Genomic DNA, 16,628 nt, shown 5'->3' on the forward strand with positions numbered 1-16,628 from the left:
TGAATCAAAGCAAGACTACTGGTTGCGTCAGCGATGTGATGCAATGCTCCATATCAGGAAAGTGTTTTCCAAATCGAGGTGGCATCAACAACATATTCATAAACAAAGCCCACTGCTCCCCACATGCCTCACAAATCAGGTAACATTCTAATCAATATTAGCACGATAAGTTCGATACACATGGTTGGCAAACACAAACCATCTCCAGTCTCATCGGCATGCAATGACTGTCGGGCACGCGCGCACGGCAATAATAACCTCGGCATGTTTTGCGACCGCGCGAGAGCAGACCGCCAATCATCTGCTGGCAAATCCGCTCGAAAATCACTGGCAGTCATGGCGCCGGGGCCGACAATCTTGCCTCCACACTGTTCGAGACGGATTCGGGCAGCATCACTCGTGGTAACCATGGTGACGGTGGCGACTCCGCGCTGCTTGAGGTGGCCCGTACGGGCGGAATACTTTCTAACGGAGAATGCACCCGACGTACCAGTTTATGCCACGGCACTGAAATGAAGCACCCACAATTCTGTTAAGTAAACGACCACTAGCACAACACAGATGATTATCATCACGCCCTCAAATAAAACAATGCACGTTAAAGAGTATTTGACTAGCAGCGTATTTATTAGCCAGCATGTCCAGTGTCGTCACAGTTTACGACTTCGTTGTGTTTGGAACACGCATGCCCCAAGCATCTTAGTCTTGCAAGTTACAAAGTTTATGTGTGCGTTTGTTCTTCTTCTATGTGCGTGTGTTATCCGGTGTCTGTTATGGCTTTAAATTATTTGGGACTAGTGACCCAAAATCCCCCTTCTGAGCTGAATTGCCCACGTTTCCCTTAGCGCCGGCTACTGGTAGCAGACCACCTACCCTTATTTCAACATAAAACCGATACCTTCATATCTAGATATTTGCATGATGGGTGTCCATCATTTTCACCAAGGTTTTAATCCCATGCTGCTGTATGTCGATGCCAGAGCGCACTGTGGGGCTGGTGGCGTCCTCACCTTGATACGGCCGTCACTGGTAGGTTGCGACGCCAACATCCCCGATAGGTGGCGCTCCGTCCAAGCCGATGTTCGGTAACGTGTTTCGCACTAAAGTGTTGTCGATTTGCGTGGTGATCGGAGCCTGAAATAATAAAAATGGCATTTTTATGTGCTTCTTTTGGGTTACCGAAAAGTTGTTAGGAATAATTGTGACGCTTATGGCCACGAGCATAAAAATACATGGCTTCCGGGATGATCGAGAGGCTCATTTTTTGTTTTGCCAACTGCCCATCTCCCACCTACCCGCTGGGCAGCATGCATTCCGAGTACCTTTCTTGCCCTCAGCGCTATACCACAGCGTTGAACATATCAAGACTGGCCTGAACACATTTCCCCATGATGGCATCGGTTTTCGAATGTTTCCACGCTCTAAATATATTGCATCTTTTTGGAAACGAATACAAAAATCGCACAGACTCAGCATTCAGACACGGCAAACTTTGACAGCCCATTGATAGTCCTTGCTTGATTGCCATAGACACAGAGGTTGCTCTGTCACCTTTCTCTCCTTTCTCTCACCATTACAACAGCCCTTCCTCATGCCAGGGGCTGGTACAAACCTGTATTTTGACGGCATCTGACGGCGGTCCGTAGTCGTTCTGGGCGAGCGCGGTAGGAAGGTTGGACGCCAGTAACGCTACCTGTCAATGGTAATCCAAACTAAAAGTTCGCGCCTATGGATAAAAGCCCAGGGTCACGCACGATCGCGAGCCCGGAAACAAAGGTGTCGCTGTGCCGATGCTTGTACCAGTTTATGATGTCCTCAGCGCAGGCACACGTTTCGTGGTATCGGCTACGTTATCTCAGTATCAGACCAGGCATCACTCGGCGACTTAACATCGCGTGCCGGTCTCAGCATCGAAATCCTACTCCTCTTTTCACGATATGGTCGCAAACGCAGGCACTACGCGGGTCTGTGAGGGCCCCTATCAGGGACATTCAAACGTTCCAACGTGCGCAAGCAAACCTGCGCAACGCGCAAACGTGCACACGTCGTAATGCTATGCCATCTCAGATACATCCTAAGTACACCCCGATTTTTCCACCACCTCTCCTCATCCCTGTTCAAACCACACCGCAAACTGAACCTACCCTCCCTACAGCCCATCACAACTCAAACCACACGGAAACTACACTTTTAACTGACAGGATATAAAAGCGACACTCCAGATACACCTGAGCTTCATCTCATCAGTCGCACTATTTGACATTATTTTGATTGCCATGATTCATGTTGTGTGGCATTTTCATGATTATCATCGTTTGCATTATTTCACATTATCATGGCAACCATTATTTGAATAATTTCATTTAATCACGAATGTCGTTTTGCATCATACGTAATGAGCATTACATCGCTGATATATTATCAGTTGTTCATCGTCATTACATGATCATCATCATCAACATCATTATCATGTTTGTATAATAATTATCATTGTATCATTATCGTTATTACATTAATAAGCTGTTCGACACTATCCTTAATGTCATTAGTTACATGGCTTGCCATCATAAGGATAACATCATAAGCATGGCTCTCGGTGTGCGTTCTCACTCACCTGCTGCTGTAGCGGCACGCTGTAGTCCTGGCTAGGGCCCGTCGCCGGCTGGGGCTGAGGCGCGGAGTACTCCTGACCCGGGCCGGCCCCGGAGCCCCCTCCCACGTCCACGTAGTTGTTGGCCGCCGGCGACGTCGCTCCACTGTAGACTACACCGACCAGCTGCGGCTTGCTGAGAGAATCACTCGCTTGGGATGGTGCGCTGTAGGTTTGTCCCGCTGGCTGGGATGGTGCGCTGTAGGATTGTCCCCCTGGCTGGGATGGAGCGCTGTATGATTGTCCGCTGGCTGGGATGGAGCGCTGTAGGATTGTCCCGCTGGCTGGGATGGTGCGCTGTAGGATTGTCCCGCTGGCTGGGATGGTCCTGTATAGGACGGTCCCGCTGACTGGGACGGTGCGCTGTATGATTGTCCCACCGGCTGAGATGGTGCGCTGTAGGATTGTCCCGCTGGCTGGGATGGTGCGCTGTATGACTGTCCCACCGGTTGAGATGGTGCGCTGTAGGATTGTCCCACTGGCTGGGGTGGAGCGCTGTATGATTGTCCCGCTGGCTGGGATGGTGCGCTGTAGGATTGTCCCGCTGACTGAGACGGTGCACTATAAGACTGACCAACATCTACCGCTGGAGCACTATAGGACTGCCCAACCGGCTGGGATGGGCCACTGTAGGATTGACCAACGCCTGCAGACGGAGCGCCATAGGACTGCCCTACCGACTGGGATGGGCCACTGTAGGATTGACCAACGCCTGCAGACGGAGCGCCATAGGACTGCCCCACCGACTGGGATGGGCCACTGTAGGATTGACCAACGCCTGCAGACGGAGCGCCATAGGACTGCCCTACCGACTGGGATGGGCCACTGTAGGATTGACCAACGCCTGCAGACGGAGCGCCGTAGGTCTGCCCCACACTCCCCTGCAACAAAACAAGCATTTCGGCGTGAGGTACACAATGTACACAAACTTTCCGCCATCGGGTTGACCAGAAATTTGTACCTATTTACGATTTATTTCAGAAGCCTCACGAAATCGCTCATTGGAAAAGAGAGAACATCCGAAAAGCACACATTTAAGCTAACAGCGAACATTCCCAACGTCTGATGACCGCACGCCAGCAACTGACACTAGTGACCTCGCCCATCAACTATACGAAACTCCACTTACCTGTTGGCCGCTAGGGGCGCTGTATCCGCCGGTAGGCCCCTGGCTGAGATCGGGCGCCGGCACAATGTACATGCTGACCGGAGCGCCGTAGGAGGCCGACGGCGATGTGAAATCGCCACCAGCCGGCGCTGAGTAGCCGGAGGAGGGGGCCGGCGCGGTTCCGTACCCTGAGACAAGGTCAGGTCGTGGTCAGTGTTGCGATGTGGCGTGGTGGACCACCTGCGTCATTGAGTGTTTTCAAGGTTCCTCAAATATCCGGTTGGGCTAATGACGCGTGATGGTGCTAAAAGCCAGCTGAGTTTTGCAGGAAAACCCCATGAGAGCCACCTGTGAGGAGGCCACTGCATAACAAGTCGTAAATTTTCCAGGCAAACTGGGTTCACCAATGCCACCTAGGCTTTCCATAGCAATATGGTCAAGCTCACCTACAACGATATCGGCTCCACCTCCACCTCCTGAGTATCCACTTCCGCTTCCACCTCCTGAGTATCCACCTCCGCCGCCTCCACCATATCCGCTTCCCCTTCCTCCTCTCCGAGAATCCTCCTCCACCGTCTCACCATATCCTCCTCCCCCATTTCCTGAGAGGCCACTTCCTCCTCCACCGTGTCCTCCTCCTCCTTCACCTGAGTATCCCCCGCCCTCCTCCTCCGCCGCCATCATACCCTCCCCCTCCTGCTCCGTATCCTCCACCTCTCCCCTCCACTCCTCCTCCACCTCCACCATATCCGCTTCCTCCTTCGTGTCCTCCGCCTCCTCCTCCACCACCACCATATCCTCCTCCTCCACTTTCCTGAGAAGCCGCTTCCCCTCCACTATAGCCTCCTCCTCCTCCACCTGAGTATTCTCCGCCTCCTCCTCCGCCGCCATCATATCCTCCCCCCCTCCTCCGTGTCCTCCGCCTCCTCCTCCACCACCACCATATCCTCCCCTCCTCCACTTCCTGAGAAGCCGCTTCCCCCTCCACATGTCCTCCTCCTCCTCCACCTGAGTATCCCCGCCTCCTCCCTCCGCCGCCATCATATCCTCCCCCTCCTCCTCCGTGTCCTCCGCCTCCTCTCTCCACCACCACCATATCCTCCTCCTCCACTTCCTGAGAAGCCGCTTCCCCCTCCACCGTGTCCTCCTCCTCCTCCACCTGAGTATCCTCCGCCTCCTCCTCCGCCGCCATCATATCCTCCCCCCCTCCTCCTCCGTGTCCTCCGCTCCTCCTCCACCACCGCATATCCTCCTCCTCCACTTCCTGAGACTGCTTCCCCCTCCTCCTCACCATGTCCTCCTCCTCCTCCACCTGAGTATCCTCCGCCTCCTCCCACTCCTCCTCCGTGTCTTCCACCACCTCCGCCATATCCTTCTCCGCCTCCCCACCGCCGTGCCCTCCTCCTCCTCCTCCGTATCCTCCTCCACCTCCACTATATCCTCCTCCGCCTACTTCATCGTGTCCTCCGCCTCCTCCGTGTCCTCCACCTCCACCATATCCTCCTCCGTCCCCTCCGTCGTGTCCTCCGCCTCCTCCGTGTCCTCCTCCACCTCCACCATATACGCCTCCGCCTTCTTCTCCGTGCCCTCCACCGCCTCCGCCATACCCTCCTCCGCCTCCGCCACCGTTGTGTCCTCCTCCTCCTCCACCATATCCCCCTCCGCCTCCCCCATCGTGACCTCCGCCTCCTTCGTGTCCTCCTCCACCTCCACCATATCCTCCTCCGCCTCCACCATCGTGTCCTCCGCCTCCTTCGTGACCTCCTCCACCTCCACCATATCCTCCTCCGCCTCCTCCATCGTGTCCTCCGCCTCCTCCATGTCCTCCTCCACCTCCACCATATCCTCCTCCGCCTCCTCCATCGTGTCCTCCGCCTCCTCCATCGTGTCCTCCCGCCTCCTCCGTGTCCTCCTCCACCCCACCATATCCTCCTCCCCTCCTCCATCGTGACCTCCGCCTCCTTCGTGCCTCCTCCACCTCCACCATATCCTCCTCCGCCTCCTACAGTGTGTCCTCCTCCTCCTCCGTGTCCTCCTCCCTCCCTCCGCCTCCATCATATCCTCCTCCGCCTCCTCCATCGTGCCCTCCTCCTCCTCCATGCCCTCCTCCACCTCCATCATATCCTCCTCCACCTCCGCCATGTCCTCCTCGCCTCCTCCGTGTCCTTTTCCTCCACCTCCACCATATCCTCCTCCGCCACCACCGAGGTCTGAAATTTACACACAAAAAAACTGATTGGGCAGCGCTCATGCGTGGTTCCGCATATTGTGTGAGTTAACATACTCTGCCATGCATGTCTGTAAGCCGCATCAAATGACGTCACAACAACACAAGAGATATTAGTGGAAATATGCTTTGCTTGCTTTGGCTGCAGCCACGCCTGCTTTCAATCAAATGACGAGGATTTTAAGAATTCGTTATTGAATAACACTCCTTTTGACAGATTGGTCACATAGACTTTCTCGGAACTTTCGATAAAGATCAGGGATCATGCAAAGGTAACAGTTCATGATTTTCGCAAAACGAGTCGCCGAACCCAGAAACAGGGGATGGTAAGACAGTGGACAGTCTTAATACTACGCGATAGCTGGCAGGCAAGCAATGATGATTGGCCTTCGATGACGTATTTCCTTTCTTGCATAACAAACCTCTCCAAATGTCAAAGAAGAAAGACTAGTGCAACATCGATTCAGGCCCCGGCAATACGTTTCTGAGGACGGTTTTAAGCAAATAAACCTCGTGTACACATATGATGGAAGATTCGCTAAGGCTGACTTCGAATCATTTGCATCATACCGCCTGCGCATCTGAGATTATTTTGCCGAAGGATTACTGACTTTAGGCACAAGTAGTGCTGACTCCTGCACTGTTCTGTGCAGACGCACCATCAGAAAAAAACTCCCGTTTATTGAGAACGGGGCCTAGCCAGAAGGCCTCGCTGTTGATACTGTTCAGCTCCTTCCTGCTTACCTCCATGACCTACGGATGGGGCGCCATAGTCGGATGAGGGTGCGCCATAGTCTGATGATGGCGCGCCATAGTCTGATGATGGTGCTTCATAGGTGACCGGAAACACCTTGATAAAGCCACCGCCTCCCCCTCCTCCGCCATGTCCATGACCTTTGTGACGTCCGCCGTGACCTCGGTGACCTTTGTTGGGTCGGTGACCTCGGTTCCGCCGCTTCCCCAGACCGAAGAGGTGAAGGAAGAAGCCCTGTGACCCGGCCACCAACGTCAGGACGACCAGCACCTGAAGAGGAGACGGACGATGTGATGTCAGATGAGGCGTTAGGGTGACGTCAGACTCGCAGTGCGGACGACAGAGACAGTGAGGGCGACATGAACCTACAGTTGTGACGTCAAAACAGACAGCAATATGACGTCTCATCGAAGTTTTTATGAGAGCTGCGTTGGGCCGGTGGATAATTCCAGTCTCGGGATCCATATGCACGGGGTTCGATTCCCCGCGGTGTCCGCCCTTTCTGCCAGAGTGGAAGCGAGCGAGCTCACAAAGCCTCAATAACTGAATGCGCCGTCGTCAAGTCCCACTGATGACGACAACGTGGATGATCCCAGATAAATTGGTGGAGTGTTGCAGTAGTCTAAAATGATGTTCAACGTCACCCATGCAGTGCCTAGGGAACGAAGTGCAGTGGGCAGCTGGAGCGCTGGCCAGGCAGCTACAGCTCCGCCGTATAACCCACCCGGTGCTGGCATCCAGCACCACAGTGCCCAAAGGTGATGAACTGCAACAGTTCGGAGATATTTGTAACCAATCCGGAAAGACTTATCGGAAAATTTCCTCAGCCAGCTAGCCAGTTCACATCCAAACATTGGTTGCAGCTTCTTGTTGCCAGAGATGTAATCAAAGAGTCACGTGCATTCTGAGTCGCTTTTTGTTGTCGGGACTCGAACAGAGGAGTTGCGGTTAATGGCGACCAGAGATCGACCGGCACAAGGACACGGTGATATGCGACACGACTGCAGTCGCGCAGATAAGACAGTAGTATTAGCCTGATTCCTTGGAAAAAATGGGAGGATGGAGATATGATTAGGTTGATATTTCGGCGACATGCCTTTCTCGAAACAATAGTAGAAGATATATAGCACTTCTGCTATTGTTTCGGGAAAGGCATGTTGCCGAAATATCAACCTAAATATATCTCCATTCCCCTGTTTTTCCGAGGAATAAGGCTAATACTACTGTCTTATCTGTGTGACTGATGTTCCTCGCTAATGCACTGAACAACTTACGATTGTAGCCAACTGGCAGGAGCTTTTCTAGCTCTAAACCAGTTGAAGAGGTACGCAACGACACGAAATAATGCTCAGTTCTACGAGAACATATCTAGGTGAAACGTCAGACACACATTTTACTCATGCTAGATCGTGCATTAGAAGCCAAGTCTAGAAGCCATTTTAATGCATCGCATGGTTCGTTGTTTTTGTTAGAGGTTGATTGAAAACGATGGCAGCGAGGCCAAGATGAAAGCAAAGTTCACAGCGGCATCCGATGACACCGTGTGGTCACGCTGCGTGGCATCATGCCTCCAAAATAGCCAGCGTTTTGCCAAGCTGGCATCGTGGAGCCGACGACCCAAAGTCACCTTCATCCAGCTCATCACTTCCATGGAAAAGCTTACAGCTACCCTGCTGCGAAACAAACGCCTAGAGCCTAAGACCCAAAAGTGCGCAAGTGGGGAGCCAATGAAAGACCTCCAACACTCATCTGACCGTTGCGTGCGCGCCGGCGATAACGTGAACGGTGGCTCGGCCGGATTGAATCACCGGGAGCTAACGCTCACGTGGTACGTCGACCTACATTGCACGTTACAAAGTAGCCCGATTCATTAGCGGCAAACGGCAGGAAAGTAATGGGGCCTCTAAACGAGCGCATATGTAAGTGGTCGTAAGGCTGTCGCGGCGACAGTGATATGTTTTGGAGGCCTGGAAGCGTTGAACTCAGCGTGGGCTCACACTGGAGAACACTGCAGGCTCTGAGTGGGGAAATGTTTCGGAGGTGGACCTAGAAAAAGGGAAAACGGAAGAGAACATTACGAAAAGAGGAGAAGTGAGAAAAGAGAGAGAGAGAGAGTGTGTGTGAGAGAGAGAGAGTGTGTGTGAGAGAGATAGAGAGAGAGAGAGAGAGAGAGAGAGAGAGAGAGGAGAGAGGATGAGGAGAGGAGAAGAGAGAGAGAGAGAGAGAGAAGCGGAGAGAGATTAAGTAAATCGCTGAATTTCATATATTTACTCAAGATATGTTGCAAATGGCCGCGTGGCACAACATTTTTCGGATTTCAAATAGAGGAAGCGTTAGTTTGCATACCATAACCTGACTTTGTACAAATCGCTGCTGCTAATTGATCGATCAGTAGTAATGGGGAAGCTAGCAACAGGATATATGCGGCATTCGCGCACAGCGCCCAGTAGTTAGAACTGGGTGTTAAAAGCCATTGTAGACGAACGATAGTATCAAATTCACGATACTATCTGAACGTGCATTCACGTTGTCTCACCAGTGCATTGAAGGGTCCACTCATGCGCTGACATCATCAAAAACCACTGGACCCTCCCGACCCCAGATCCTCCACCGCTCATCCATCCGAGCGCACCAGCACTGATTGCTTTCCCCTGTCAGGACCCGCTGATCATCATCATGCAAATGAAAGTTCGGAGCGTCGCTGGTGCCAGCTCACTGCCCTCGCGGGCCTCCGAACAATGCATGCGAGTGTTGATGGTATGGCGCTGTTTGTCACAGCGTGGCTCGCGTGGGAGGTTTCATTATGCGCGGTGTCGCAGGTCGGGGTTTTCTCTTGGTGCCGTCGATCTGGGAGCACCGATATCAAGATGCTCCTTGTAACTAAAAAGAGCCTCTCGAAGCTAAAGTAGTGTTTCTCGGAACTTTAAAATGTTTCTCGGAACTTCAAAACGCTTCTCGTAACTTCAAAATCCTTCACGGAATTTCAAAATGCTTCTCGAAACCTCAAAATGCTTCTCGAAACTTCGAAATGCTTCTCGGAACTTCAAAACTTTTCTCAGAATTTCAAAAACACTTCTCGGAGCTTCAAAAGGCTTCCCGGAGCTTACGTCGAGATAACCAGCAAGCAGCTCAGGACACATGACCATGGACAGTTTATATGATATTCCTGATGCTCAGGAGCATCCGAATTCCCTGTTTCAGTGCTTCGCTTCATGAACTCGCGCTTTCAGTACTTTCCAAAACTTTTAGCATATTCGTTTTGGCTTTCCAGTGTCGGTTCTCGGCAGCGATGGTTCACGAACGCTGGCTGTCAGGTCCAACTGCGGTGGTCGTGGTTTCCGTGACGCTCACATTTCACCGCTTAACCCATCCTGTTCCGACCGTTCGCACCGGTGCCCACTGTCGCCGGCTAAGTGCGCTTCATTACACGGTCCGCCAATTTACGTTACTGTTATGACGTCGTCTTGCAACGTGACGTCACTCGTATCACGGCCGGAGTGATGCGCGCACGTTCGCTCGCAGCAGCGATGTCGGAATAATGAAAACGGAAGCTGCCGCCGACAGTTCCTTCTTGCTGTGCGGCGTAGCGGCTGTTTTACTAAATTGATGGCGTCTTGGTGCATCGTATAGCAGTCGATATGCACACGAGACATACCGGCCGTTTATTCCATTTCGCGGCCGGTGCGTCTTGTGTGCATGTATTCTCGACACACACATGTATCTCAAGCTAAAAAATACAAAACAATATATCGCGGCCAGATCATGTCTAAAAGCTGCCTGGAGTGGAAGTGCACTTCCGTTCATTCCTGTTATCAACAAACATTCTAACCCATCGCACACCACGCTTGCACCTGACCATGTATGCTCGGACCTGTGTCTGTTGTCTGTGTCTGTGTCGGACCTGTTGGCCGAAACTCTGCGATGGTTTATCCGCGTAAAGTTGCAGTTGGCTGCCGCCTTCGGTGCACGAGCGCGGGCGGTGACGGCCTTCGCCGGCGTCAACGGTCATGAGGCCGTGCTTCAGACAGTTCTGAGCGAGATGCGTAGTCAACTTGGAGGCGTTAACAAAGTTACCACGGTTCGTGGAACAAGCTCCACTACCAGGAAGCCACCTGATTCGCATTAAAGAGCGCGTTGGTTAATTGGGCGATTTTGCCATTAAGAAGGCACCAGAAAGCAGCTTAACTGTCCGGTCAGCTTGGCTAACGACATCAACCACTATCAACGCCAGGCTGGCCAAATAGTGGGCAATCACCTCCACGCAGCCTTTCACATTCAATTTATAGTGTCGTAATAGTTCGGTGGGTCGATCAAGTGCCGGTCTGGTCGTTCATTGCGGCGCCATTGGCGTTCACTTGCATGTGACCTCTGACCCATCCCACGGCTGGGGTCAAAGGTCATTGGGCGGCCGGTGCGCGCCATCGCGGCACGGGCGGTGCGCTCCGAGCAACCGCCGCTTTCGCAAGCCCGGCACTGGCTTTTCACAGCTGGTTGGGGGACCGCAGAGAGTTGGGGAAGTGTTCGGGTATCGTTGTATATCACTGCGAGTTCATGCCGGATCACGAACGGAGGCGTGACAGCTCGTGATGTCACGTGACCGCACGCGGTGTCACGTCGGTCATGCCGGCTCGCCAAAGAGCAACCGAAGTCGACGCTGTTACACGGACGCGAAATTTTCTGTCTGGTAGTCTGTTAGTGAGGCGGTTTATCGTCTCGCGGACTACAGCCCCGTTCATTGACCGCAGCTACAAAGCCAATAAAAAATAAAAACAAAAAAACAACCCGCAACGGCAGCAGTTCGGTGTACCAGACTATCTACCGAGCCATATACCGGATCATCGGCAGATGACAGACTATCTTCCAGGCATAGGCCTGACTGGGGAGGGGGCGGGAGTAGCTGGTGCCTGACTTTTCGTGTAGCCTCAACGTTATCCCAATGTCGATGCGTGTAGATCATGACTTGAAAACCGCGTTGTCATCGCCGCTTGTTTTTTTTCGTAACCCGCGCGTCTGTGTTTCCAGGTACCCGGCTTGCACAGTTTTATGACAACATACCAGCAGGGGCGCAACTTTACTAAATAAGTTTGCCCGGGGGGGGGGGGGGGGGGGGGCCTAAACAGTAAAAAATGACTTCATCTGCCCCCAAAATATGCCAACAAGAGGTTTCTTCCCCAGATTTGGTCCGCCTCCTTCCCAAAGTTGGAGAGCTGGAGCCTAAAAGGCTCGCACCCCCCAACCCAAATAGGAAACTACACCCCTGCTAGCAGAGCCCATGTTCTGTGAACCCGTGTTATTTTGAGAGAAACGTGTGTACTTTTCTCTGCTGCGCCGGTTGAAATGGAGCACGCGGCGTCTTATCGTCAAAACTTGCGTGCCTAATCACGACCTCAAAAGATTCCCAACCTATCAGACGTCGCCCCAGACAACCTGCGCGGGTGTCCGACATCTCACCGTCGCGCTGATCTCCATCTCGATATCACTCCACCTGCCGAACCCTTGGCCGCAGCCCAGCTGTGTCGGCGCGACACCGACAGATGGAAAGCGCTGGCATCGCCCCCCCCCCCCCTCCTCCCCCCCCTCGTCAGCGGGACATCGGGTGTCCCGATCTGCGCTCCATGGCGCTGATTCGCACGGGTCAGCTGCTGGCCGGCGCAGATTGCGCGCTTTCTCGTTTGCATGGACTGTCGGCTTGTGCGACATTGGGGTCGCCGGTGGCGTTGGTCGCGGCGGCGGCGGCGGCGGCGGCCGCGGCGGTGGCGCCGGTGGCAGCGGTAGCGGCGGCGGCGTGGGCCGTGGCGCGACCGCAGGTGTTTTCTCAGCGCATGTGCGGGTGCTTGACCTCCAGCGAGTGGACCAGAGCGCGTCACTAACGCCGCCTTGAAGCCGCGCGCCACCAGTCGGGCGCCGCCGCGCCGCCGCGCCGCCGCAGGGCAGGCGAAAGTGGAGGCGTCTTTATACCGGCGCACGTGGGTCACGAGGTCGGCGCGCAGAGGTCATGACTGCCGTCGGAACTGTTGACTTAGACGCATTGACAGGGCCATTGTGCGCGAGGAAGGTCGCCCCGCTTGGCGAAAACGTCTCCACGCGAACGAAGTCAGGACGCGTTGACCATGTGGCCCGGGTGCTTGGACGGCTATCGCCACCCTCCGCTCCGTCACGCACATGCTGGGGTTTTCGTCCATTTCAGGTCGGCGAGTGCCCGCACGGCGGTTGCCCGGCCGGGCCGAAACAGCGCTGCTCTTACACCAGTGCGCGAGGACGTCCGAGACTGGGGACCCCATGTCGCACATGTGCTCTCCGATGGCGTGATTACAACACGGGCGGCGCCGCGACGCGATGGAAGACGCGGCGGTGTCGCCGCGAGAGGACCGCAGGCTCGCGGGAGGCGGGCCCGCTGGGGTTAGAGGCGCCCGCCCCGAGTGCGGCGGGATCCACGCCCAAAGAAGGAAAGTGGTATTATGCTTCTTCCTGATCAATATACAGCTAATCGAAATTCATCGCGGCTGTGGGGAAAACACGTCCGGACCGACCCAATCCCAGCGGCCACCATCCTCTCAAGCGGCCGCATCTTCCCGCAGCCCTCTTGGGCAGCTTGAGCATAACCCATCAAACCCCGCCCACCCCATGGGGCCACTTGACGTGGCGCGACAGCGCGACACTGGCGAGTGCGGAGTGCGGCCGCGGCCTTCGCGGCGCGGGCGAATACGGCGCGGCGGCGACGCATCTGGCGCAGCCGTCGCGGCGACAGATCGCCGCCGCGGGCGACGTCACGGTTCGCCGCATCCGTTGGCGCTCAGGGGCTCGCGCTGGGCCTGGCGGGCTCCTCAACGGCTGTGGCCGGACGCTGAGATGGGCTACAGACCGCATGACACCGTGTACGTTACAGGTCACGTTAGAGGCTGCGTGACCGCACCGCATGCGTTTCACGCTGACGGAGTGGGCTGGGGTTGAGCTTGACCTCCGCGGACCCGTTTGGCCACTTCCCAGGGCACACACTGCAAAAGTTTCCAGAGCGAAAAAGTGCTACTGCTACAGACGGCCCTCGCTGTGCCCCGCCACATGATGCGGGAGCCGGCGCGTACACCACGTGGCTGACTCCACTAGGTCCAGAACCCATGGCCCATTCGTGTGCTGATGTAGTGGCGTCAGTGGCACACATGTGCGGATGCGCTGCACAACCCGTGCACTCACTTCTGACGGGGGACGAGACCGGATGTACAACGCTTCCACCCGTTTTTTTCACTTGACCCAGCCTTTGACCTTGGGACAGGTCGCGGTCGCTCATCGGGCCAACAACGCTATCCGCCCCAGTGCCGCAGGCGTTTTCCGTCCCAGCGGCCGCGTGTTCGCCAGGCAGAAGGTCCGTGATGGTCACGGCCGCGTGGACAGTGTTTAATGGCGGCAGGTCCGTACTGTTAAGCGGGTCACGCGGTGGTAATGAGTCCGTGGCCGTGAGTTTAAGCGCTGGCGTGGATTTATCATCGCCCGCGCCTGCTCTCCTCCCCTTCGAGGATTACTACCGCGTTTGTCATGGACACCGGCGTTTTCACCCAAATGCCTATGGCCGAGGGTATCTAGCTGGGTTTCCTTGAGTCGCCCAAGGTTTGGTCAGTTCCTTCCGACGCCTGGTAGGCCGCTGTGAAATGCAATCCAGCCTTCTTGTTGCGTTCGGGGCGAAAGCAGTTCTCTCGAATTTCAGAAAATATTTTCCAGAACCACTGTTTTCACTTTGAGTAGACAGCAGAACTACAGTGGATGCAGTAATTCCAGCCAGTTCATCTAGGAAAAAACTGTGTCGGTCAATGCTTGCTGTCTACATCATATGCACTCCAACGTCACATCCCACATGTTCTGAAGGCTGCGCGCGAGCCGAGACAGGTGCCGTTCCCATGCTGCTTGCCGCACAACCACGGCCCCATTGCGTGGGGTGGCCAGTAAACAGGCCACCCCACGCTGCCCCACTCGGCAGACACTGAGAAACACAGCGATCTAAGTCGGAGTCAGAATCTCTACCCCGGAGTCGGAGTCCGGAGTCCAGAGTCTGGAGTCCTCTGATCCTTGCCCAAGCGCCGTCCAAAATCCGGGCACGGCCACCGCCAGCTTTACGACCTGGACTTCATTAGCGGCCGGCGCTCGGACACTTGGCTAGCCCGGGCTTGCGTCACCGGCCGTAATGCACAGCGGGCGCGGGTGGGGCCGGGCCGGGGAGAGGCGGGCGGGGCATTGCGTGACCCGACTAATCATCGTGCACGGTGCACCAATCATCGCGCGCCTGGCACTAATCACCAGGCGGAGAGTGGCGAGCCACGAGCGCGGGCGTAAGGCGAGGCGCGCGCTATAAAGTCGTCGTAGGCGGAAGCGGCGCGGCGCAGGCGCAGCACAAGCCGTGCGGTATGCGATAACCGCGGAGCACGAACACATGCCAGTCGGAGGACGTGATGCAGCGGCAAGCGACGACCACGTGGACGGCAGAACGTGCAGCGCAGCAGGGGGGGGGGGGGGCATGAGGGCATGCAACTACGGCACGTCAGACAAGCTCTGCTGCACGCAGCAGGTGTGCGCCACGGAGACATGCAGATGTGAATAGACGTAGTAGACGATGTAGACGTGGACGCGGACTGGGACGTGGCCATGTGGAACAGCTCCCTCGAAGAATGCGAAAGGTCGCGGCCGCCGGCCGCCCGGCTTTTGCAAACAACTGTTCAAATATAGCATGGTGCGATGCGGTTCCTCGACCGTTATTGTCCTCCCCGAGGGTTGCGAGAGTGCAGGGCACAAGTGTCAGATCAAAGGGCAAGACAGTGTGCGTTGTTGCCAGCAGCGATAGCAGAATTCACTGGTGAAAAGCTGACCGCGAAACAGCGCAGGACAAGCCGGACAGATGCAACGCGGCGGGTGATTGGCTGTTGACGCATCCCCGCCCTCTCCCCCAATCCGACCTGCACACACAAACGCGCGCGCGGCATGACCACGTGACCCTGCCCTCGGGCGGCGTTGGGCGCCGGCCCGCCACAGCCGCGAGCGCGCGCGGCGCGGTCACGTGACACTACCCCCGGGCGGCGTCGGGCGCCGGCCGCCCCAGTCGCCGCCGACTGCCGGCTACGGACTCATGCATATGCGCCGATCGAAAACAAAGCCGCAGGCGGGCGCCCACAGTGAGATGAAGACGGCACGGCGGCTGCTGACGCGTCTCACCCGCGGCCGAAAGGGAAAGTTCGGGAGGCGCGCACCACCCTGAGCGGTCATCAGTGGCGTCGGGCAAGAGAGCCGCGGCGATTTGACGCGAAATGGGTTGATGGCGGGCTTATGGTTTTCGGGTGTGTTCGCCTTTCGGAGGCGCGGGTTCGGGATAATCGGGCTTGAGGCGTGACTCGGTTGGCCATTTCAGGGGTGTGAAGTGTGTAATCAAATGTGCTTATGATGCGACTGTGACTATAGACAGTTGCCATGGCAACACCGAGGGGAGAATCTTTGGCGTGCGTGGTATTGATATAAACAAATTATTGCGGAGACAGCAAGATGGGGAGCAATTTGTTTACAAGCAAACAACACCTTTTACACCCGTAGGGACTCAGTGCAGCATAACCGGAGATATTGATTTTTTTTGTAAGGCACGTGCCGCTATCGCTCTGAACCAATGTTAATTTGTTCCCTTGCATTGCTGGCTCGGTCCAAAATGCGGATGAGATCAGGATATTCTGGCGTGACGTCATCAATGTTCGTGCGACTCCCCGGCGGAACTCACTGACACACCGACCTGAATCTCTGCTTCCCTGCCGGCCGCTTACCTGCGCCTCAGTCCGCTCATCTGAGGCGTTGGCCATGCCCTAGTGCCAAACATCGCGCCGCTGATAGCACATGGAGACGCGCTCAACCACGTGGCCACTTA

The 16,628-nt window shown here is 55.4% G+C and overlaps 1 long non-coding RNA gene across 1 annotated transcript; it reads right to left on the minus strand.

Moving 5' to 3' along the window:
- Positions 1–353: 353 nt before the first annotated feature.
- Positions 354–1,696, minus strand: LOC119104613 (uncharacterized). The gene is made up of 3 exons (XR_005094973.1): positions 1,613–1,696; positions 1,011–1,134; positions 354–507 (listed from the first exon to the last, which is right to left on the minus strand). It is a non-coding gene; the product is annotated as an uncharacterized LOC119104613 (long non-coding RNA).
- Between the last annotated feature and the right edge of the window lie 14,932 nt (positions 1,697–16,628).

This window comes from Pollicipes pollicipes, unplaced genomic scaffold (genome assembly GCF_011947565.3).
Source record: "Pollicipes pollicipes isolate AB1234 unplaced genomic scaffold, Ppol_2.1 Scaffold_6052;HRSCAF=7182_pilon_pilon_pilon, whole genome shotgun sequence".
Taxonomy (NCBI): domain Eukaryota; kingdom Metazoa; phylum Arthropoda; class Thecostraca; order Pollicipedomorpha; family Pollicipedidae; genus Pollicipes; species Pollicipes pollicipes.